General features: G+C 39.0%; 1 protein-coding gene across 3 annotated transcripts in view; it reads left to right on the top strand.

Moving 5' to 3' along the window:
* The window catches only part of SLC35F1 (solute carrier family 35 member F1), a 400,531-nt gene that overhangs the window by 264,718 nt on the left and 111,514 nt on the right, over window positions 1-24,299 (top strand). The gene's annotated exons all lie outside the window — the stretch shown is intronic.

Here is a 24,299-nt window from a genome sequence, read left to right as displayed (position 1 = left end):
GTTTCTCTCTCCACCTACCTTACAACAGCAAAGACTTTTGTCAAACTGCTAGTGAATCGGCATACAGCTTGCCCTGGGTACTGGTTCAAATTCCTCTGAGTGATTTAGAAAACAGCAATTTCTGGCTATTTTTTAGGATGTGATGTTTTCTTGACAAAGCACAGGACACAAGTAACAATATAACACATACTATGAGAGGGTCTCCCCACGGTGGGGACAGGATGACCACACATCCTGGTTGGCCTACAACAATGCTGTGTTGTGCCAGTGTACTGGAATAACTAGCAAGAGCGAGACTCTCAAAAGTGTTTCTAGATAATGGACTACCTGGCCCTACCATACGTGGAGCAGGTTTCCCAGAAATCCAGTCCAAGGGATTTCCAAGCTCCACCACAGTGTGGAATCTCTCCCAGATACTCTGCTAAAGGGAGCAACACAGTAAGTGAAACTTTCTCTCCTCAGGACCAGGATACCATCCATCCTCTGAGTAAGCAACCAATGCCCCAACTCCACTTTTCCTGCTTCTCCGTTTTAGTCCTCCAAAGGACAAGAGTATTCTGCACCTGAATTTCTAGGGAGGGTCCAGCATGAACTGTCTTTCGAGTCTTTCAACGTCAGGATATGGGATTTGTGGCAAAAAAGAAAAATATGTACCATACATGTATGTCTTCACACACACACACAAATAAGTCTTCTGGAAGGACTTTACAGGAAAACGGGGGTATTTTAGTGTGTGATGTCTGTGGGTTTGAACTTCAGGGCACATCCAGATATGTAGGAAAAATACATCCGTGTATTTACTGTGACTCAACCCATTTTAACTTAGCCGCTACTGAAAGTAGGGAGAAATTTAGGGCTCTAAAATTAGTCACATTTAGGGCTCTCCCCTCCCCTTAGAAAAGATCTTAGGCCATGATTCCAAAATCTTTTCCCATATCAGAGATAGGGTAGAGATTCTGTGACTAAGGTCAGGGTCAGGTTTAGTCGGGAGATTTAGTCACCACCAGATTGCACCTGCTGTCTTGGCTGCATAGCTCCTTCTTGTCTAGCAGCTCTTGGCAGCTCCTGATGCCATGCTTGAAGCACAGGTATATTTTTTTACAGCTGCCAACAGACCACTCTGCCTAGATGTATCAGTGATAGCATTAGCAAGAGGCAAAGTCAGTATCTTCACTGCTCTGAGACCTGTATGTTTCCCCATTTCTTCCCCCTAGCACTTCTGAGTCCGGGAGGAATATCTTTCTTGTGTGGGGCAGGAGTTAAATGCTACTTTGTCCCTTGGTTATCCAGAACTCTGCATTTACTGGAAAATCCTTATTCCTTTATCTCTTCTGCAAATTACTTTTCAGGTTTTAGGCTTTGGGAAAATAAAAGCCAGAAAGATTTGCAGGCTAATTTTGCATTAGCCCTGCCACATTTCCCCTGAGGTAACATCACAGAAAGTCAGCTACCAGCTTAAATAAGGGTAGGAATAGAGGAAAATAAGGGGAGAGGAAAACATCTCAAAACAGTATCTAGCCACGAAATCAACAGGAAAACAAAATCAAACAGTGTTAAGTAGCTCTCTCCTTATCCATATAGTAACCTGATGAAAATGTGTTTTTTTTTTTTTTCAGGGAAGCATTCCCTGAGTAGTGTAGGCACTCCTTTATAAATATTCTATTGAAAATCAGACCTGGCAACAGTGAGTCTTCGTGACTTCCTGCACAACCCCAGGAAGGGAGCTGTGGCTTGCCACTTAGACAAGGCCACCTAGACAAGGCCACATAGACAAGGCCAGTATAAGTTCTGTGATGTCAAAGATTGGGTCTTTTTTGTTGATTACAACAAGCATACTGTCTAGCACATAGTAGGACTTGATGTGTATATCTAGAATGAATAGATTCAAACCTCCTCTCCCTCCCCAAACCCATCACATTTTGTTTTTATTCAGCTCTGCCTTATTAATCCTCCCTCCCAAAAGGATTTGATGTATTTATTATACATGACAACTGTATCCTGACACCTGCCATATACAAGGGTGAGCAGAGCGAGTCTTCTCTTTAGTGGCCTCCAGCCAGAGGAAATACCCACATGGCCCCCTGGGCCTCTCTGGGTGATGATGTCTGGGGCTGCCACCTCTACACACACACACACCAACATATACCCTAGCTGTATCTGGAGTCACGCTCATTGTGTGTCTAATGTCAGTCAGTCTCCCCATCTAGAATGTGAACTCTGGGAGAGGAGAAAGAAGAGTTCTGGTACCATTGTACCCCCAAGCCCAGCACAGCACCCGGCATCGGAAAGGGTACTTTCTACTCAATCAGAGTAAAAGAAGGATAATAGCGCCCCCACCCCCACACCCTTACTTAAATTCCAAATGTTTCTCAGGTGCACAGTTCCATGGTACCAAAACATGTTTTACTTCAGGCTCCTTTATTTTACGCATTGCCATAGCTGCATTGCAAAAGCATTTACTCCTTTTGTACTGAATCACTGTCTTCCTCCTCCCTTCCCAATCTTTAATTTTTAAAACTATTCCTAAGATAATGTAAGTATTTCATTTTGACTAAATTTACTGGTATTGGGTCTGCCCAGTTTTCAAATAATGAATACATAGTGGCTCAACATTCATGGCATTCATTCAGTAAGCATTTACTGAGCTGCTTTTATTTGCTAGATACCAAGCTAGGTGCTAGAGATACACAAGTGAATAGGACCTGTAGTCCACAGTCTCTAAATGAGGCCATAAATGATCCATCCCCAGGGAAATAGTGAACTCAGAGAACCCCACAATGCAAATCAAGGTACGGCTTTTCCTGTCTGATGAACTGTTAAGGACTTAAGATAAGTTTCCTAGACAACTTGAACCAAAGCCAGCTTCCCAGGGTTTTGGGTTATCTTCTAAAGCTGATGTAGTCATACATTTTCTATAGACTCCCAGCCCTTCCAGAGATTCCCCTGTTTTCCCATATCAATCCAATTACTCGTGCCCAACTCTCTCTCATTCTATCTCAACTCATTCTATCTCTCTATCTCATTCTGTCTCTCTAGACCTTTATTCTGGAAATATCTCATTTTCTTGTGATGTGTACAAGTTGTGATTTGTTCACTACCCCATGCTGTCACGGACTCGAAATCTGAAATGAGATAATGTATGTAACAACACCCTGCACTAGGCAGGCACATGAATGTTACCTCTCCCTTCTCCTTCCCCAAAATGCCAGTGCTGAAACTGCTTCTCTGACAAATGGAGCCCTCACATTTTGAAAGCTTGTTTTTATTTCTATTTCTTTCTCCCTCACCATCTTTGCCGAGACTGACAAATGTTCCAGTTAATGCCAACCCCCCTTCCCTCAGATGTAAGAAAAAAGAGGCCTGAAAATTGTAACCAACTCATGAAAATAGTTATCTGAGCAGATAAGTGAAAGTGAAACAACAAAAAGAAGTTGAATTTTTTCCTGCACCGTTTCACCTTTTGGTCACGACAAGAGTTCTTCAAAGATAATGGAATGTACACTTCGCTCTGTTTTTTCCTTGACAGCCCTTAATCAGTTTTCCTCTAGTTATCCGGTGTGTGGGTGGCTGGAGGGACTTCTCCCGAAGCTTCAAGATGAAATGACTTTCTGAGAGGTGTATGAACCAAGACTCCAGCCCACTCAAAGTACAGATCCTAATGAGTCATTTCAATTTTAGGAAGCATATTAATCTAAAAGGTGCCTGAGCCAGAAAACAAAATTCTCTTGACTGTGAGAGTTAAAAATAGTTTTTGTTCCAAGCAAAGGGGAAACTCCTCCTAGCATATAAATCATTCACCAGCGCCACATGGAAGATGTCAACTTAGGCTGGTGGTGTCTCTGGCTTTTGCCAGACACAGAGTTGTTTCAAAGATAATGGCATAAATTCCTATTGCCCAATTCCTCTGGGACCACTACATAAAGCATTTAATTCACATTCTGTCAAGTCATTGAGCAGTCAGCACTTACCAAAGAACTTAATACTGAATGTGATTGCTTCATTATGTGTGACTATCCTTAACTTGAGCAATAATGCTACAGGGTCACTTAGAACTTGACACAGAGTCGCAGATTGAAGGGGAGGTCTGCTGCCATGGACACCAGCTGACCTCCTCACAAAATGATTCACTTTTTCCTCATAGTAGCACTCCAGATTCTCAGAAAATTCCTTTTACATTTGTTATGTTTCTGTCTTTCACGCCGTCTTCATTTACTAAAGTTCAGTGAAAGAAAATTACAATATAGGAAAAACTAGGCCGGGTGCGGTGGCTCACGCCTATAATCCCAGCACTTTGGGAGGCCGAGGCGGGTGGATCACCCGGGGACAGGCATTCAAGACAAGGCTGGTCAACGTGGTGAAACCCCGCCTCTACTAAAAACACAAAAATTAGCTGAGCGTCGTAGCATGCACCTGTAATCCCAGCTACTCGGGAGGCTGAGACAGGAGAATCACTTGAACCTGGGAGGCAGAGGTTGCAGTGAGCCCGGACCGTGCCATTGTACTCCAGCCTGGGCAACAAGAGCAAAACTCGGTTTCAAAAAAAAAAACAAAAAAACAAAGAAAAACTATACTTCTGGTTGAAATCCCTTAAACTTACTGGACAGAGCATTGGTAATTCAGTATCATGGTTTTTTTAAAAAAAAAAAAAAAAAAAAAAAAACAAGATCTTTTAAGGCTGAATAATATCTCATTGTATATATACACCACATTTTTTTAATCCTTTCATTCATTAACAGACACTTAGGTTATTTCCATGTCTTGGCTATTGTGCTTTGATGAACACGAGAGTAGAGAGATCTTTTCAACATACTGATTTCATTTCCTTTGAGTATATACCCAGAAAAGGCATTTCTGGGTCATATGATAGTTTTATTTCTTACTTTTTTGAGGAAACTTCATAACCTGCATCAATTGGCATTTTTGTTTGTTTGTTTGTTTTTTGAGACAGGGTCTTACTCTCACTCAGGCTGGAGTGCAATGGTGCAATCATGGCTCACTGTAGCCTCGACCTCCTGGCTCGAGCAATCCTCCACCTCACCCTCTCAAGTATCTGGGACAACAGGTATGCACCACCATGCCTGGCTAGCTTTTAAATTTTTTGTAGAGAGGGAATGTCACCATCTTGCCCAGGCTAGTCTCGAACTCCTGGACTCGCAATCCTCCTGCCTCGGCCTCCTAGAGTACTGAGATTATAGGCATGCCCAACCCAACTTACATTCTTACCAGCAATGTACAAAGATTCCCTCTTCTCTAGACCATCAGTGACACGTGTTATCTCTTGTTTTCTTGATAAGAGCCATCCTAACAGGTGTGAGTAATATCACACTGTGATTTGATTTGCATTTTCCTAATGATTAGTGATGTTGAGCACCTTTTCATATATACTTGGCCATTTTTTATGTCTTCATTGAAGAAATGTCTGTTCAAGTCCTTTGCCCATTTTAAAAATCAGATTATTATTATCATTTTACTATTAAACTGTATAAGTGTCTTATTGTATATTTTAGATATTAACTCCTTAGCAGATATATGGTTCACAAATATTTTCTCCCAGTCAGTAGGCTGCCTTTTGATTTTGGTTATTGTATCTTTTGCTATGCAGAAGTTTTTGAGTTTGATCTGTTAAAAGAAAAATTTTAGACAAATTAAATGTAACAGAGTTCAATTGAAAAACTCCAGCCGAATTAAATTTAAAGGAGTTTAATTAAGCAATGAATGATTCAGAAATCAGGCAGCCCCCAGAATCACAGGAAGATTCAGAGAGACTCTAGGGGGCCTCGTGGTCAGAACAAATTTATAGACAAAAAAAGTAAAGTGATACACAGAAATCTGAAGTGAGGTACAGAAACAGCGGGATTAGTCACAGGTTGCATTTGCCTTATTTGAACACAGTTTGAACACTCGGCAGTGTATGAGTGGTTAAAGCACAGCTGCTGGGAATGGCCAAGACTCAGTTATTGTTATAGGCACATACTCCTAAGTTAGGTTTTCAATCTTGTTTACTTAATAAGTTAGGTTGCAGTTAGTCCACAAGGATTCAGATATAGAAGTATGGAGTCCTTTGCAGGCCATATTTAGTTTGCTTTAACAATTCCCCCCTTTTGGTCATTTTCTCAATTTTGAGAGATTGACCAAAACGTTAGTCATTGATGTCACTGTCACCATTGTAAATGTACTTATTTGGTCTTGAAAACCACTGGGAAACAGTAGAACAGTGAGTTTTGCAAAGGTAGGAACAAGGGTACCTCCTTATACTGGAACATCCTATTTACAGGAGAAAAACAAAACCTGGTCTGTTCTGGACTAGGATCTATGTGTTTCCTTAAAATCTTAGTTTGATTATGTCACATTTAGCATGAGCGACTCCATTTTGGTTTGGTTTAGTCTGTTGGGGCCTATTGCATGAGCTCAGTCCAAAACAATTGCCTGCCATAATTTTGCTTTAAAAAAAAAAAAAAAAAAAAAAAAATCCCCCTTCTTGGTCAGATTCTTACTTAGGTGAGAGTACCATTAAAAAAAAAAAAAAAAAAAAAACTTAGGGCCTCAGTACCACTCTCAGCATGATTTTGGGTTTCTAGTCTGAGCATATCATTCATACGTTATGGTATCCTGATGGTCACACATTTCTTTCAGTTCTTGTCATTCCAGTTGAAGAGAGACCATTTGACATTCTAGAGAGGGCTGCATGCAAACATTTAAGACATTTGAGAGAATGCGGCGCACCAGGGGGTCTACTATTATGACTATGGGGAGGATAATACCAAGAGTTTGTAGTATGCTCCTTACCCAGAGCTCCCATAAACCAAACCACCTAAAATCAAATAGATCAAAGAATTAAAGAGTCTACTTGCTTAACTAAGCACTCTTTTTGTTAATCCCCTACAATTAAATCTCTATAATACCCAATGTTTTCTCCATAGGCCATAAGTGCCAGCACCTGCACAGATAGTTTTCTGTTTAGCCAATTCTATTATTTAGCATAACTTTCACAAGAGAATTTAAAGTCTGTTGTGTAACCATAGCCTTTACAGTAGAATCTGCTGTAGAGCCTATCATGAGGAATACACTTCTAATCATTGCCTCTTTTATTCCAAACCATGGAAAAAGGACCTAACAAATGATGCCCTTCTAGAAGCGTAAAGGCCTCCTGGAAGTGTCCTCCTAAAAGTGTTCTCTTTAACCCATGATGTGGATTAAGAGAAGTGAATCAATGTTCTGTTTCTTACTGATTATGCGGCAATATATGTACCATTAAAGTTTCTCATCTGCATTGGGCCTTCATCTTTCATCTATCAAAGTATAAGATTACTTATGTATAAGGCTGGCTGAAAAATCCTTCACAAATAAAAGTATATCCCATAAGTGCACACATCAGACCCCCTATTCATTTCTATTGTTCATAGAGGCATAAACGAAAAAATATTCATAGATAAGAGTCTCCTGATAGTAGAGAAGTCTTGATCTGTGATCTTGGGAAAAGCTGTTCACATCAAGGAAACCATCTTCTTCTGAGAAGAAATCTCCCTGGTTAGCTTTACCTTAAGCATTCCAATGGGTGTACAGTTCCAAGAGTATGGAGGGACCTTCTCAGTCGTGAGATTATGAACCAAAAGTTCAAGGTTCCAAAGTTTGCGTTGCAGTGTGGCTAGCAAGGGCAGTCTTTCTCTGATGTTCTCAGAAGTTACAGTTCTTGGGTTCAGGATTGTAAAGGAGTTGACTGTCGTCAGTGAACCATAAAAACCTTTCTTTACAGGGTGAACATACAGTGTAGCGTAATAATCTACTGTAAACACATCAGCCCTCTTGCACGGGAGAGCTTCTATGCAACCAGAAAACATGCATTGAAAATGACAATTGAATGAAATCCCTTTATAAAATGTTTAAATGGCCCATCAGGTAACCAAATGTACTTGAGGCTTTGATTGTTTTTCCAAGAATATGGATTTGACAAACCAAATATTTGTTATAAACTATTTTAGCAGTTTATTAGTCACCACACCAATATATTTAATTTGGATCATTTTATCCTTTCCATTATGAGTCATGGAATGCAGAACTTTTAATAATAAGAGCTTTAAGGACTCAGGAAGGACAAGGTGGCATGAGTCCATGCTTAACATTGGACTTATATCCTCTTGAATAGGAGTTGTTATTCCAAATTAGGTGCCTAGCAATGATAACTGATGGGTTATCATAGGTAATTTGACTTAGACCATGGAGTTCATTCAAATGGTATAGCTTCAGTATTGACTGATTTAACATGCAAATCTGGCAAAGTATTTCTTTGGTATTCAATTAATTTTTGTTCTCCTGGGGTTAGCAGTTTTATAAACCAGTCAGTCTTTTTATTAAAGTTTCAGGAATTCTTACCCAGTCCAATTCTTGGGGAATTGGGGAATTCATGGGGAATTTTTACCCGTGATATGATTCTAAAATTATTAGAAACCTATATTCAGGAGTGCTTTTCAGAGTCCTTTTCATCCTTTCATGAACCTCCTAAAAGACACCATATTCTAGGATTTTCCATGCTTGTGAAGTTTTCAGAAACTGCATCAGCATTAAGCAGTTAACTGTGGAAATGACTTTAAATAGTTAAAGACAAAATTGACAAGGAAATTTGGTTATTTCTGTGGTCTACAATAAATTAACATAATAACCATAGTTATGATTGATAGCATATGCTCAGACATACTAGAATTTTAGAAAACCCATACAATTTTGGAACATATTGATGGTATACACTAAAGTATAACCTGAAGAAGGTTAAACATTATCTTTTATTTTGACAGTGCTTCCCTTATAAATTAACATGTCAAATAATTTTGTTTACCTCTCTTTTGCATGCTTCAGGAGCCCTCTGTAGCATCTCAAAGTTGGAGGTCAGAAAAGACAATTTTGAAGCTGAAATTTGATTTTGGGAAGCCCATCAAATATATTAAAGGTTTTAAACACTTGATATTATGAAATAGAATTCCAGGTTACCGTAAGTCATTCATTTAGCCAAAATGATGACTCAAAAAGTTTTAAAAAGGCAAAGACCTTTAATCATTGATGGAGGGAAGACTTAGCTTTCCAAAAAATCTGTTTTTCATCTTTCCCTTCTTTTTTCGGTAGTTTATTCAAAAGGTAAACAAAAATCTTTATTATTTTTTAATGTTACATGAAAATCTTGTTCAAGAGAGAAAACCACATTTCACCCTTGCATTAGTGTACCACTAATGTCAACCTCAACTTTTAATAAAACCTTATAGACAAGGCAAATCTATCTAATCTTAATCAGTTTGACAATAAGGTCAAAAGGTTTATTCTCATAAACCTTTTATAAGCCTTTACAAATTTTGGTTACAGAGCAGATCAGTGCTTTAAGAAAACCCTGTTGTGCTCTTATTCCAATGTTCAATTTATGGAAAAACTTAATAATACCCCTTTAACTTTAGTCAGTGTCCACACAGAATTTCTTCTTATAAGATTAATTTTTCACAAACCTTCCACAAGTTGTTCAAACCTTTAGCTTTATCCTATCTAATATAGAACAATCCTTTGACCCTCTAAACTTAGGCAAGAAAATCCACATTTTTATGCACTTATAGTACTTTACTAAAAACACATTTTACTTTCTTTACCTACCTTGCATGTAAAAATTTTTTTCAATGGTCTCCATTACATATGATAATGGTAACTCAGCAATTTTCAATTTTGGTGAAAAACGTGGTAAGTTATTTTAGTTATGTACCAGGTGTGGAGCCTAGGAAATCAGGCAGAAGGGCAGATAAGGTCTGACTCTTTCCAGCATAGCTAGGGGTGTGGTTAACTCCACATGTGCCCAGGCCAAGCTGTAAAGCAGGCAAGTTGAACAATTTTCAAAAGCCAAAGAAGCAGTTTATAACCTTAAAGCATTTAGCAAACCTAATATCTGACCTAATTTGACCAAATGTCTTTAAGTTATCTTTAAAACTTTTTATTTCTCAAAGATTACAAAAGTCACATGAACTAAAAGGCATTACAGTTTTTATTTTTCTATCAAAATATTTGATTTAAGCACTTATTTTTAAGCCAATTAATGAGAGTTCTTTTATATGAACATCACACACACACAATACATATGTAACTACACAGACAGACAGAAGAAGATCCAATAGTTGTTAAGATTTTTCATTTGCCAGTTTTGAAGTTTCTTAATTGGATTACTGGATTTAGGGTGGAGTCCTTAGAGGAATAGCGCCAGGAAAGCATGCAGTTTTTACAAAATTTAGAATCTTCAAACGTAGCTCAAAGAAAGGAAAATTCAAGAAGAGAAGTCAGAAGTTGCTGATAGAGGGGAAGAGATAAAGGTCATGCAGATATTAAACCAGAAAGTACTCATTCCCTAAGCCAGGATTCAACCTGGACCACCATTGTAAAATGGCAGACATCAAAAGAAAGTACTGCCACGTGGTTACAAGGTTTAGCTCCCAAGGACATAAAACAAGATGGAGACCTCATCCATTTTTTTTTTCTTCAGAGATCTGCAGCAAAATTTGTAACAGACCAGCTTTCTGGGCCATCTTGAATAGCGAGCGAGCTTATGAGGTCCTAAGCCCATGTTCTATCCTAAGGTACCCTTCTTTATGACAGAATGACAAAGAAAGACAAATTCATAGCACAAAATACACCAGATTTGCTACAGCTTAAAACTAGCCTCAGAATCCTTTTTCACATTAATCAAAATTTTACAGAGGAGATAAACAGTGATTTTTACCATTCATTTAACCGGTTTGCACAGAGAGAGAGGCCAGAAGTCTGACTGTAAGAAATTCTTGCCCTTTTGCTGGCATGTCAGGTTTCTAAGTTCTCTTTTCCTGAGTGGCCCTAGCTACCCTGCTTGCCACACTATAGCCCTGGAGACCAAGCAGCAACACAAAAGAAGATCTTTTTTTTCCCCTCTCTGTTTCATGGAACCCCAGGCAGAAGCCTCTCAATTTTGTAAGAGGCTGTCCAAGGAGTTCCATTCAGTAACTAAATTAACACTTTCCATTCCTGCCAGAGCAAAATATGTGTGACAAAACAGAGACATTCGCCACTCTGCTTAGCACTCGGTATTAAACTGGCAAGGCTCAAACTTGCCCCCGGTTGGGCCTTGTCATCTTTAGTCCCTTTTAACCAAGAAGGACTTTACTGAAGGGAGGGCCTCTAACCCAAACTTATCCTTTACTCAGGTAAAATATACCCCCATTACTTATCCAAAGTCAGCCAATAGGTGCTGCAGTCTGTTTCTTTGGATCAGGATAGTAACTAAGCTAAAAGGTTAGCAGAGTTAATTTTTGGGAGCCCTCATTTTTAAATACACTTCAATGTGTTGTTGTTTATCCAGAACGTTCCACTGTAAGTTATCTTTAGTAAGATTTCACCATTTCTGTAAGACTTTGCTGCTTCCTGGGTTTAATGTATAAGTGAAAGGGAAGTCAGTTTTTCAGAAATTAAGGATCCCATTTTTACCTAAAATATTGGCTTTGCTCTCAGGTTCCCTTGATTAACTTAGCCAATGATTTTTCCCTACCTAAGTGCACAAGAAAAGTGAAATGAAGGAGTAGAACACAAAAATCCCTGTGAATTTTTAAAAGCCAAATTTTACAACCCCTGCAATATTATCATTTCCTATCAGTTTCTTCTGACCCAGTCAGATGTAAGAGGCCTCTAACTGGATCCAAGCCAGTTAATTACTGGATCAAATCTGATCCTGGACCTAGTTCAGTTTCTATTGTGACTTCCAAACCCAGTTTGGGACAGAAATTTGCTCAAAGAAACTCAGAGAGCTCAAAACACAAATCCATGGAGCTCCAACATTTAAGAGAGAATTTACCCATGATTCCCAGCTGCTCTGAGAGATCAGTGGACACAAGTGGGTCCTGCAGGTACCTAGCGTGTTCACTCAGCATTCCTGGGGTCGTTAAAGCTGTACTTCAGACCCTGCTTCTGACACCATCTATTAAAAGAAAAACTCCAGCTGTATTAAATTTAAAGGAATTTAATCGAGCAATGAACGATTCACAATTGGGCAGCCCCCAGAATCACAGCAGATTCAGACTCCAGGGGGGGCCTCGTGATCAGAACAAATTTATAGACAAAAAGTAAAGGTAAACTGACGTACGGAAATCAGAAGTGAGGTACAGAAATAGCTGGATTAGTTATAGGTTGGCATTTGCCTTATTTGAACACAGTTTGAACACTCAGCAGTGTATGAGTGATTGAAGTATTGCTGCTGGGATTGGCCAAGACTCAGCTATTGTTGTAGGCACATGCTCTTAAGTTAGGCTTTCAATCTTGTCTACCTATTAAGTTAGGTTGCCGTTTGTCCACAAGGATTCAAATATGGATGTACAGAGTCCTTCTCAGGCCATATTTAGTTTGCTTTAACAAGTCCCATTTGTTTATTTTTGCTTATGTTGCCTGTGTTTTGGGTGTGATATTCAAAAAATCAGCTGGGGCCAGTGGCTCATGCCTGTAATCCTAGCACTTTGGGAGGCTGAGGCGGGCAGATCACTTGAGGCCGGGAGTTCGAGACTAGCTTGGCCAATGTGGTGAAATCTCATCTCTACTAAAAATACAATATTAGCCAGGTGTGGTGGCAGGCACCTATAATCCCAGCTGCTGGGGAGGCTGGGGCATGAGAATCACTTGAAACCAGGAGGTGGAGGTTGCAGTGAGCCAAAATTGTGCCACTGTGCTCCACACCCCAGCTTGGGCCACAGAGTTAAGACTCTGTCTCAAAAAAAAATTAATTAATTAAATAAATCATTGTCAAGACCAGTGTCAGGAGCTTTTCTCATATGTTTTCTTCTAGGAGTTTTGTGGTTTCAGGTCTTAACATTTAGGTATTTAATCCAATTTTAGTTGATTTTTTGTACATGACCTAACATAAGGGTCCCATTTTATTATTTTGCATGTGAATATTCAATTTTCCCAATACCATTTATTGAAGGGACTATCTTTTCCCCCATTGTGTCTTCTGGGTACCCTTGTTAAAAATTATTTGATCGGCCGGGCGTGGTGGCTCACGCCTGTAATCCCAGCACTTTGGGAGGCCGAGGTGGGCGGATCACAAGGTCAGGAGATCGAGACCATGGTGAAACCCCGTCTCTACTAAAAATAGAAAAAATTAGCCGGGCGCAGGGGCGGGCGCCTGTAGTCCCAGCTACTCGGGAGGCTGAGGCAGGAGAATGGCGTGAACCCGGGAGGCGGAGCTTGCAGTGAGCCGAGATTGCGCCACTGCACTCCAGCCTGGGCGACAGAGCGAGACTCCGTCTCAAAAAAAAAAAAAAAAAAAAAAAAAAAAAAAAAAAAAAATTATTTGATCATTTTAGATGCTCTCGCCACACCAAAAAAAAAGGTTCCTCTATGAGATGATGGGTGTTAATTTGCCTGTAGTATCCATTTCACTATATATATCAAAACGTCCAGTTGTACAAGTTGTACACCATAAATATATGCAATAAGAAAAAAATTCTAAGTGTGTCTTATTTTGCCTAGTAATTGAATCAGCTAATTTCCTCATTCTTTTTTCTTTTCCTTTCTTTACTTCCCTCCCTCCATCTCTCCCTTCCTTCATTTCTATCCTTCCTTCCTGTTTCTTTTTTTGTCTGTAGATAACCTAAGAGATACCTTTGACTCTCCCAATATCTGGAAACTAGATGATCTGAGAAACTAGTAACATTAGAATTTTTCTCTTTAAAAAACTCAGTGAGCCTTTGTGCTACCTTTACTGTAAAATACATGAATAAAATAAGGTTTTACCTTAATATGAAGTTAGTTTCCCCAATCTAGTTTAGAAAGTACAGAGGATCAGACCAACTCTACTATCTCTGGGATTAAGTAAAAGTTTCCCTATCTGATTCCAGGATAATATTAACACGATAAAAGAGGATTCAGGAAAATACAGAACTCTAAGCTTATGAAAATCGATCTCCTGCCTCCTGAGGCTTTGGCACAAATAAAGATTGTGGCCTGAGGCCCAAATAGTACTCAGTCCTTATAAATGCCCTTGCAACAATTCAGTGTTGGATTTTTTTTTTTTTTTTTTTTTTTTTTTTTTTTTGAGACAGGGTTGAATTTTCAAGACTTAAGTTGTCTGCTTTCAGGGGGAAGAAAGCAGAAAAATCACTGCTTTACATTTGAAAAGCTCACTTTCTGAAACAGCTGGTTCCCCACTGGGAGAGCCAGTGCCTGGCAGCGGATTTGTAAAGGCATCACTCTAATAACTTGCTGACAAGATAAATAGTGCTTTAAATTTAAAGCCTCTTTTGGTTCCTAAAATCTGTATGTTGTTTGCAGTTATGAAAAATTTACAGAGGAAAGAAAATTTTCTTTTATTAAGAGCATTTTCTATATCATTGATACTCTCCGTGTGAATGCTTGTCCCCTAAAATATTTAGGTGACTTGTGGACTCTCAGTCCTATGATAAATATAATTGGCAGGAAATGTTGTGATCATTTTCCCCACTCATTCAGACAATTAAATAAGCTTGGACTTCAATCATGCAATCTGTGAAGGTAAACATGCTTTGTTTCTGCAAGAATATTTTTCTGGACTACGTAAAATTCAGATTTTGAGCCAGTGAATTATGTCATTACTCACAGATATGCCAGTTTCTCTTTAATGCTGCTCACTTCATGCACTGAGGCATCACATCTTTCAGATCTTCTGAGCTGATATCACAGAGGTAAAATGACCATAAAAGTGTTTTAAACTGAAACATTTTTGAGAATAAAAGGAGGCCCTATTATTCATGAGGGAACAACAGGCAAACAGGACTTCCCTGAGCTATATATGAAAGATTGAGTGTTTAAAATCTGAAAGCAAATTAGTGAAAGATAAAAAATATTCTTATTTATCCCACTGCAGCTTAAAAAAAATAAAATAACTGCTTCTTAGTGTAAGCGTAATTTATTTTAGAAAAATGAGAAAATACATTTAAGCATATAGAATAATTAAAAACTTATACCTCCATCCCAGAGATCATCTTTTTTATTGCTTTGATGTATTCCAGAGCTGAAATATATACACATATGTCACATTAATGTTTACATACCTGTGTGTGTATATGTATGTGTATGTGTGTTTATCCACACATATGCACATTGTTAAGCAGTATACCAGCACCTGTTGTAAATCCCAGGGGAGGACTCTAAGCACCTTACTAATTCCTGCTAAGTTTCCTACATCTGGAAGGAAGTTTTGCACAAACCCAGCTGTTAGAATGAATTCCAGTGATAGAGAACACTGTCACGACAAGTCAGGCAAAGCAACGTTATGACTCACAGACAGCAAGAATCAACAGAAGCCTAGGATCCATGGTGAGCCAGTCCCCCAAGCCTGGGAAAAGCTGCCCAGGGCAAATGGATTCTTATTTGCACACACCCCATTTCTCACCAAAGCTGAGGGACCCTGAAAGTATTCTGCTCTGAGTTTTACACACCTAGGGAAACTTGTATAGCTGACCCAAAGTATTGTAGGATATCCTGTTCTAGGATCGATGAGGAGAAGACCTGGGCTATTCCAGAGAGTTCTTTCTTATCTCAGGACACTGCATTTTCAGCACGTTCTACAGTTACCCTGAAAACCTGAGAACTCCAAGTGGGAGGGGGAAAAGCTGGGTCAGTCAAGGTTCTCTGGGGGCCTGTACTCTTGCACACACTTATATTAACATTTTTATGCAAGGTAAACATACTGTGTGTATTGTTCTGAAACCTGCCTTACTCTATGTCAATAGATTTTCTTCTGTAACAACTTGTAAGACTACGTACCATTCTGTTACATGAACATGTCATAATTAATTAAACAATCTCCATATGAAGGGATAAATTTTTTAAATGATTCCCATATAGGTTTTAGTGAACATATGTTAAAGTTTTCTTTATCTCATTAATTAATGAAGAAACTAGTAAGATATTGAGCAACCAGTTCAAAAATGACCTCAAATTATCCCACATTTAGTCACATTTTTAATAATGCTGAAGTAAATTCACATATGGATGCAAAACTGGTAAAACTAGTCAGTATCTACAGGGAGATAATCAATGCATTTCACCAGACACTATTAGTATTTCTATGGACAGCAATTATTTGCATTACTGTGAGTTTTCTACGTGTGAACTTCTATCTTTATGAAGTCATCAAATAGCATACTAAAAAACAAATAATGGCTGTCTAGCTAGACAGAACACATAATAAATTTCAAAATATTTCCAATTTTTTTTCCTTACAACCACATTGTTGTATTAAATGTTTCAAATAAATTGTACATTTGACAACTAAATCTTTCAAAAATTTTTTTAATTTAAGATGCTTGAAATGTGATGACTGGGTCAAAGAGCATGCAGTTTTGGGCTTGCGAGGGTGGAGAGTTACATACATGTGAAGACTTTTGATACATAGTACCAAATTGCCCTTCAGAGAGATTATACCATTCACACTGTCACCAGCAGCATAGGTGAGTGCCAGTACCCCTGACAGACATACATACTCGCATACATACATACATACATATATACATACATACATATATAGCAAACCAGAGCTGGACAGTAGTTAGAGTGGCAAAAACAGATTTTATTTGGGACTATTTCAATAGGAGAAAAGAGATCTCAGTATAGAACTGGTTTCAATTCTGAATACAGTATGCACAACTGGAGATTTAGAGCCAAGGAATAGGGTGGGGTCAGTGGACCGAAAATACTAAGAGGAAACATCAGGAGTAAGGGAGGATTCTGGCTACACCGACTTGACAGGATTACTGCTGTAATACCCTGTCCCCCACCAGTGTCCTTCCAGTTTCCTGGTTGCTGAAACAGCACGAGTGCCTCAAGGAATAGGAGAAATCATACCAGGGTTAAGTAATAAAAACCGTAACTGAAGTCTAATCAAGAACTAATAAAATTATCACCTTATATCTAAAGGAAAGCAGCACCTTTACGCTTTTAGCCCAGATTTTTAAGGGACCAGGAGGGCTTCACAGCCTACGTGTTTCCATTATAACCCAGTGTGTTAGTTAGAGTAACATCAAGTTTTGCCTTAGAATTAGAGGTTTATATTTTTCTATCATAACAGTGCAATTATGGGTCAGTTTGAAAGTTTTGCTCCATGTAGTCATTCAGCATCCAAAATGATAAAGATCCCGCAATCGTCAACGTCATGTGGCTTCCAAGATCAGTGTGCTTACTTCTCTTCTTTTTTTTTCCTGTTTTTTGATTTGATTTGGTTTTTTAGAGATGGAGTCTCACTCTGTCACCCAAGCTGGAGTGCAGTGGCATGACCATTGCTCACCACAGCCTCAAACTCCTGAGCTCAGGCCATCTTCCCGCCTCAGCCTCCCAAGCAATCTTCCCACCTCAGCCTCCCGAGTAGCTGGGACTACAGGTGCATACCACCGTGCCCAGCTAATTTTTTCATATTTAAAAAATTATTTTCAAAATAGGATCTTGCTATGTTGCCCAGGCTAAGCATGTTTATTTCCATTCTATGGGCAGAGGGGGTGAAATGCATGGAGATTCTCTGTGCCAAATTTGGCAGAAGTGGTATATTGCTTTCCCTCAGAATTAGCCGAAGATCAGGTATGCAGCTACCCAATTGCAAGGGAGGCTAGGAAATGTTATCTAGTTGTGTGTCCAAGAATAGGAGAAAGTGGATTTTACTGAACAAGTAGCAGTTTCCAGCACGTATCATTTCTTGTAATCAGATTTCTTTGACAGATGTGAAATAAGGTAGGAAGTTGTTATAGAGACAACAAACATTTAAATCAATTGTTCCTTAAGGTAGAAACTACAGTAGTTTACCTATATATCCCCTTCATTTAGCCCTGAGCCTGTTACAAAGCAGGTGATGAATACGTGTTGAAAGATTGAATGAATGAATAATGTCAGGTATCATGCATGGTTGAATGACTTTTAAAATAATATCTTTATGGAGATATCATTAACATAGCATTGACTCAATTAAAGTATATAATTCAGTGGTTTTTAGTATATTCACATAGTTGTACAACTATCACGATAAATTTTAGAACATTTTTGCCACCCAAAAAGAAATCACATACCCCATTGGTATGACTAGCAGTTATTCCCCATTTCAAGCCACTCTCCAACCCAAGGCAACCACTAATCTGTCCATGTGCTTATTCTAGATATTAAATAGAAATGGAATCATATAATATGTGGTTTTCATGAATAGCTTCTTTACTTAGCATAATATTTTCAAGGTTCATCCATTTTGTAGCATGTATTATCACTTCATTCCTTTTTATTGTAGAGGATGTTCCATTTTACGGATATATCCTATTGTATTTATCTTTTTATCATTTGATGGTCATTTGGGTTGTTTTCACCTTTTGGAAAATAAGAATAATTCTGCTGTGAATATTCATGTACCAGTTTTTGTGTGGATATATGTTTTCATTTTTCTTGGGTATATACCTAGGAGAGAAATTTCTGGATCATATGATAACTCTCTGTGTAAACGTTTGAAGAACTCCCAAAGTGGCTGCACCAGACCAGGTGCAGTAGTTTACGCCTATAATCTCAACACTTTGGGAAGCTGATGCAAGAGGATTGCTTGAGGCCAGGAGTTTAAAAGCAGCCCGGGCAACATAGAGAGATTCCGTCTCTACAAAAATAAAAAAATAAATTAGCTAGGAATGGTGGCACATGCCTGTAGTCCTAGCTACTTAGGAGGGTGAGGCAGGAGGACTGCTTGTACCCGGGAGTTTGAGGCTGCAGTGAGCTATGTTTGCACCACTGCATTCCAGCCTGGGTGACAGAGCAAGACCCTGTCCCAAAATAAAATAAAACAAAGTGGCTGCGCTGTTTTGCATTATTGAGTGACTTCTTGAATCTCCAGTATCCACACAGTGTCTGGTACCTACTGGATGGTAGATAAGTTCATTGAGTGCTAACAGTGTGCCACACATTCTTCTAAACACCAAAGTTATGATGTGACAAAATTCCTGCTTTCATGGTGCTTCCAATCTAGTGAAGGGAGCCAGACAACCACATAAACAAATACACTGGGTGATGTCATTTAGTGATACGTGTTCTGAAAGCCATTACATAGACCTGAGTGACAGAGAGTAGCTGGACGAATGTGGGGTGCTCCTTTAAGCTCTGTCATCAGGGAAGACCTCTTTGAGGAGACGACATTTGAGCCGAGACCTAAATAATAAGTTCTAGCCACATCAAGTTTTGGATGACAATTTTTTAAGCAGTGTAAATGGTAATTCCAAAGCCCTAGGTGTTTATTCCTTTATAACAAATAGTGCATAAGAACCAATGCAGTAAAAAGCCTGAACTAACATCTTTGAAGTAAGAGATCATTGTTCCTACCTACGGCTAATTTATTTCTGGAAGACAGCATTCAACTAAAGACAGCTCAGCTGCCCTCACACAGCAGTCAAGATCTAATGACTGAGCTGTGAGTTTCCACATTCTCTCCTCATATTCACTCCTAAGCTAGGCTGTGTCTCTGTGCACATTCCCACCCTATTCATGAAGGAGCCAACTGGGCTGACTGCTGTCTGAGGTTCATAGGGCTCTGAGGACAGTAGTTATCTTGAGTGAAGCACAGGCTCCTTTGAGCAACAGGGTCCTTTTAAGTATTAGTACTCTGCCATCAAAGGTCATCTGTGTGAAAGAATGCCAAATGCACAAGATACCCTCCCCTCAGGGCTGCCTTTCCAGAAATCAAAGCAGGATCTTACAATCTGAGGGCCACACAACCTCTTCTATAAGTGGCTTGCTCTAGTCTCTTTCCATTATTTCATTCTCTCACCTTTCAGGAGAGCCCCTCAAAATCCCACAGTGCTTAATCTCACTGTCTCCTTCTGAGGGCTCTTTTTGCAATGGACAAGCATCTGAGGTCATTGGAGTGAAGCGTTGTTCTGTGAAGGAAAGGGAACCATGCCTTTGGGAGGCATATGTCTATTTCCTGCCAAGACGTGTAGGAACGCCTGTCAATAGGGAGACACCAGAGGAGAAAAAAACGGCAAACTCTCTCTTACTCCTCACTGAATATCCATGTAATCCAAATTGCACTATGGCAACTATACATGTCATTTTCTGTGGTCCACTATGACTCAGTTTCTTTGCAATTAATTTAGAGCCATTCATGGCTTCATTCGTTTATGTAACAAATAGGCTTTTGTGCACTCCTACATGCTTTGAACAGTGTGAGGTCTAGACAGTATAGCAGTGAACAGGATTGACAAAGTCCCTGCATTCATGGAGAATTATATACTAGTGGGGAAGACAAGTTAGCAAGAAAATTGCTAATAGTAATAAATGCCGTAAAGGAAATAAACTAGGAGGTAATATAGAAAGCAATAATTAGGATGGAGGGCCTACTTTATCTAGGATGGTCAGAGAAGACTTAATTAGGGAAGTGACATTTGAGATGAGACCCAAGACATAAGGGAGAGTGAGAGTGAGCAGGAGAGCTAAAGTCATGGGGACAGCCAGGGAGCTCAGCCCAGCCAAGGGAATAGTGGACACAAAGGCAAGGGCAAGAGAGTGAGCCGAGTGGGCTTGAGGAACACAGTGGGATCTGTGTTACCACAGCATGATAAGGAAGTGAATGAGAGGTACACGATGAAGACACAAAGGTGGGCCAGACCATGTGAGGCCTCCTGGGCCATGGCAAGGATTGCAGGTGTTGTTGTAACTGCAATGGGAAGCCTTGGACACTTTGTACTTTGGGGAGGGATGTGATCAACGTTGACTTTTAAATAATGTCATCCTGCCCTGTGATAAAGGGACAAATGAAGCATATCTTCTCATAATTTCTGACCACTAGTCAATTCCTATGTTTATTTTCTGAAATCTGTACAGCTCTCAGGCTACTAAATCTAGCTGTGCCCTCAAAAGTGACTTACCTACTGAATAGACATATCATGAAACTATTGACTCTGTTGAGTAGGCAGAGTTTTTATCTCTCTTTCTCTTTTGAGCTTTTAATGAAGTATAACATACAGAGAGAGTATGAATACATTATAAGAATTTTTCAAACTGAACCACCTCTGTAACCAGTATCCAAATCAAGAAACAGTATTACCCACTCCTCAGAACAGAAATCTGCATCCCCAGAACCTCTATTAGTCTACTTTCAAAATACAGAGTTCGAAGAATCTTTTCATTACATCATCCACTGACTAGCTGATTAGCCACACTAAGCATTAAAGCTCCTTGCATGCCAAGAGAAATGGTAAGAAGGTCCAAAGGGCAAGCAATCCCATGAATAATACGAGATAAGACCCAGGCTGACAGAAAGCTACAGTGGAGCTCGCTAGGAGAGCATGAAAGCCTTTCACCTCTACTTCTTTTGTCAGGGTTTCTTTGGCTCCTGCAACATCCAGGAGGCCCCAGAAGATGTTACTCTTCTCTCCTGATGCAGCTCTGCCCGCCCTCCCCATCCTCCGTGAAGTCAAGACAATGCTGTGAAGGCAGCTCGCAGGACATTGCAAACCTATGTGTGGGAGTTTTAGGGTAGAGTTTGAGCTTATGAGCAGATTCTAGTGGAGGAAGATGTCTCTGCTATTGGTTCAAGGTAAAGCAGCCCTTTAAAAAGCCACCACTCACAATAAAAAACCAAAATGGGAAAAGGACTTGAATAGGCATTTCTCATGAAAAGAAGATATACAAATGGCCACTACGCACATCTATATAGCTGATGGTCTGGCTTTTATGCTACTTTCTCTAACAGTGTTGGTCATTAGAGAAATGCAAATCAAAACCACAATGAGTTACCACTTTGCACCCACTAGGATGACAATAATACAAACAAAAAACAGAAAGTAAGCGTTAGCCATGATGTGGATATATTGGAACACTTGTGCATTGCTGGTGGAAATGTAAATTGGTGCCGTGCTATGGAAAATAGTTCCTCAAGCAGTTAAATGTAGAACTACCATATGAGCCAACAATTCCACTTCTAGATACATCCAAGAGACTTGAAAGCAGGGACTCAAACAGACATTTGTATACCAATGTTCATAGCAGCATTATTCACAATAGCCAAAGGTGGAAACAATACAAGTGTCCATTCACAGATGAATGGATAAACAAAATGTATTTACATATTATGGAATATTATTCAGCCACAAAAGAATGATATTTTGATATATGATACAGTATGGACTGCCCTTGAAAACATTATGCTAAGTGAAATAAGCCAGACACAAAAAAGACCAATATCCTGTGATTCCACTTATATGAGGTATATAGATTAGGTAAATTCACAGAGACAGAAAGTAGAAGAGAGGTTACCAGGGACTGGGGAAGGGGCAAATAGGGAGTTATTGTTTATGGGGTACAGTATTTGTGCTGGGGATAATGATAGAGTTTTGGGTACAGATGGTGATGGTGATTTCATAATATTGTAAATGTATGGCTATATGATATTTGGAATGTATTTAATGCCAATGAATTATACACTTAAAAATAGTTAAAATAATTTATGTTATGTATATTTCACATTAAATTTTTTTAAAAGAAAGAAAACAGCCACTACTCTTTCATTCCCTTTTCTATATAGCTGATGGTCTGGCTTTTATGCAACTTTTTCTAACATAATTTTTCCCTCTTATTAGTCATCATGTTAACGTGCTATCTTTAGAAAAATTGTTCACAAGGGGCCAATTTTGGAGAAAGTACTTAGGGGTTATACCCATTCCTTCCCTAACCTTACTTCTTATTCTCAAGAGCTTCTCCCGGCAGGAGGACATCACCTCAGCACTGTGAGTTAGTGCAGAGCCACCCAAAGACAAAACTTTCAACATAAAATCAGATTTTGAAGCTATGAGTTCTCATTATTCATATGCTGACAATAATGAGTATATTATGTTAAGCAAAGTTGTGAAAAATCATTTTTGGATTTTTAGGACACGTGGGAGAATGGTGTGATTTTATTTACATACATGTTCCTAAAACAGAAACAATTTCAATAAACTTTAGGAATCCTATGATGGACCATGTAGTTGGGCCACTTGAGAGGTGGGACACTCCAACCTTTTGTATCACAGAGGCCATCTTGTTACCAAACCAAATATCCTCTGCCCATCACAGGGGACTAAGAGACAAATCAAAGGAGCTGTACTGTGAGCCGGCAAGATCACAGCGTTTACACACAATGCTTGTTTTCCCTGTTGAAGCTCTTAGCATTTAGAAAATTCAGGATTAAACAACTTGTTGCAGCTGGGAAGCTAAAACTCTGAACAACTGAATTGTCTTATTGTTTAAAAAAATAAAAAAACAACAACTTTGAAGTGATTAATTTAACAAATTCTGACATGTGCAGCGAATGAAGGCTTCCTTTCCTTACCCTTAATAAATCAGAATGTCTCAATTGAGAAAAAATCAAAGGGGAAACAAGAAGTAGCCTTGAGGTAAAATAAATGGATAAAGTAGGATAAACATAGGCAAATGTATATTATAAACATAAAGAGGAATCTATGGGCATGGAGTAGAAGCACAGATTCAGAAGAGCCCTAGGAAATATTTGCTTATTTTTGTAAGGAATGATTGGATCAATTAATCAATATTAAAATTCCTAAGTTGTATGTTAGAATAAAAAGGCATATTTAAAATAAATTAGTCACTGAAGGTTAGTAAACGAGTCAGAATTTTGTTGATTGTTTAGTTGATTGATCTTAAGAAAAATTCCTTGCAGAATATTTGTATGTAATAAATTGCAAGGCCTAGGAAGCATGTTTTGCAGAATATGACTTAGAATCGTTTTCTGGAGTTCTGAGCAGTTATGATGCACAAACAACAAACATCAGAGGCAGTGTTTCTCTATACACGTGTGAAATAGACTGTCGTACTCAAAGGCAACCTAGAACAAAGTGGTAGGCATCAGTATGGAAAGAAACTTGGGTTGGGGGCTGTGCAGGGATTGGGAGAGAAGCGTGGAGTTCAGAAAAGGGAGGAAAGTTGAAGGACAGTGTCAGGAGATCTTCCAAGGGACCTAATAAACACTGAAGCAGTTTTCTGTTTTTCCAAAGCGGAGACCTCATCTGATTTCAAGGACAAATTGCTATTTCTCTTGCCACCTCGACCCTTCCCGTCATCTAAACTATGACTTACTATCACCTAGAATTCCCTTAATTGCAGATAAAGACCTTTTTTTCCATTGTTAGGCAAAAATACCATTAACACTTAAATATTTAATGGAGTTAGCTACCTCGTATGAATGAAATCCAGTTAACATTAAAAGATAACAGCAAATCATTCCCTTTTGGGATTGGGGGTGATGATTTCTGTTCTGAGTAGAAAGCTGGAAG

This window comes from Macaca thibetana, chromosome 4 (assembly GCF_024542745.1).
Source record: "Macaca thibetana thibetana isolate TM-01 chromosome 4, ASM2454274v1, whole genome shotgun sequence".
In the NCBI taxonomy this organism is placed as follows: Eukaryota; Metazoa; Chordata; class Mammalia; order Primates; family Cercopithecidae; genus Macaca; species Macaca thibetana.
This window is presented reverse-complemented; position numbering and strand designations above follow the sequence as displayed.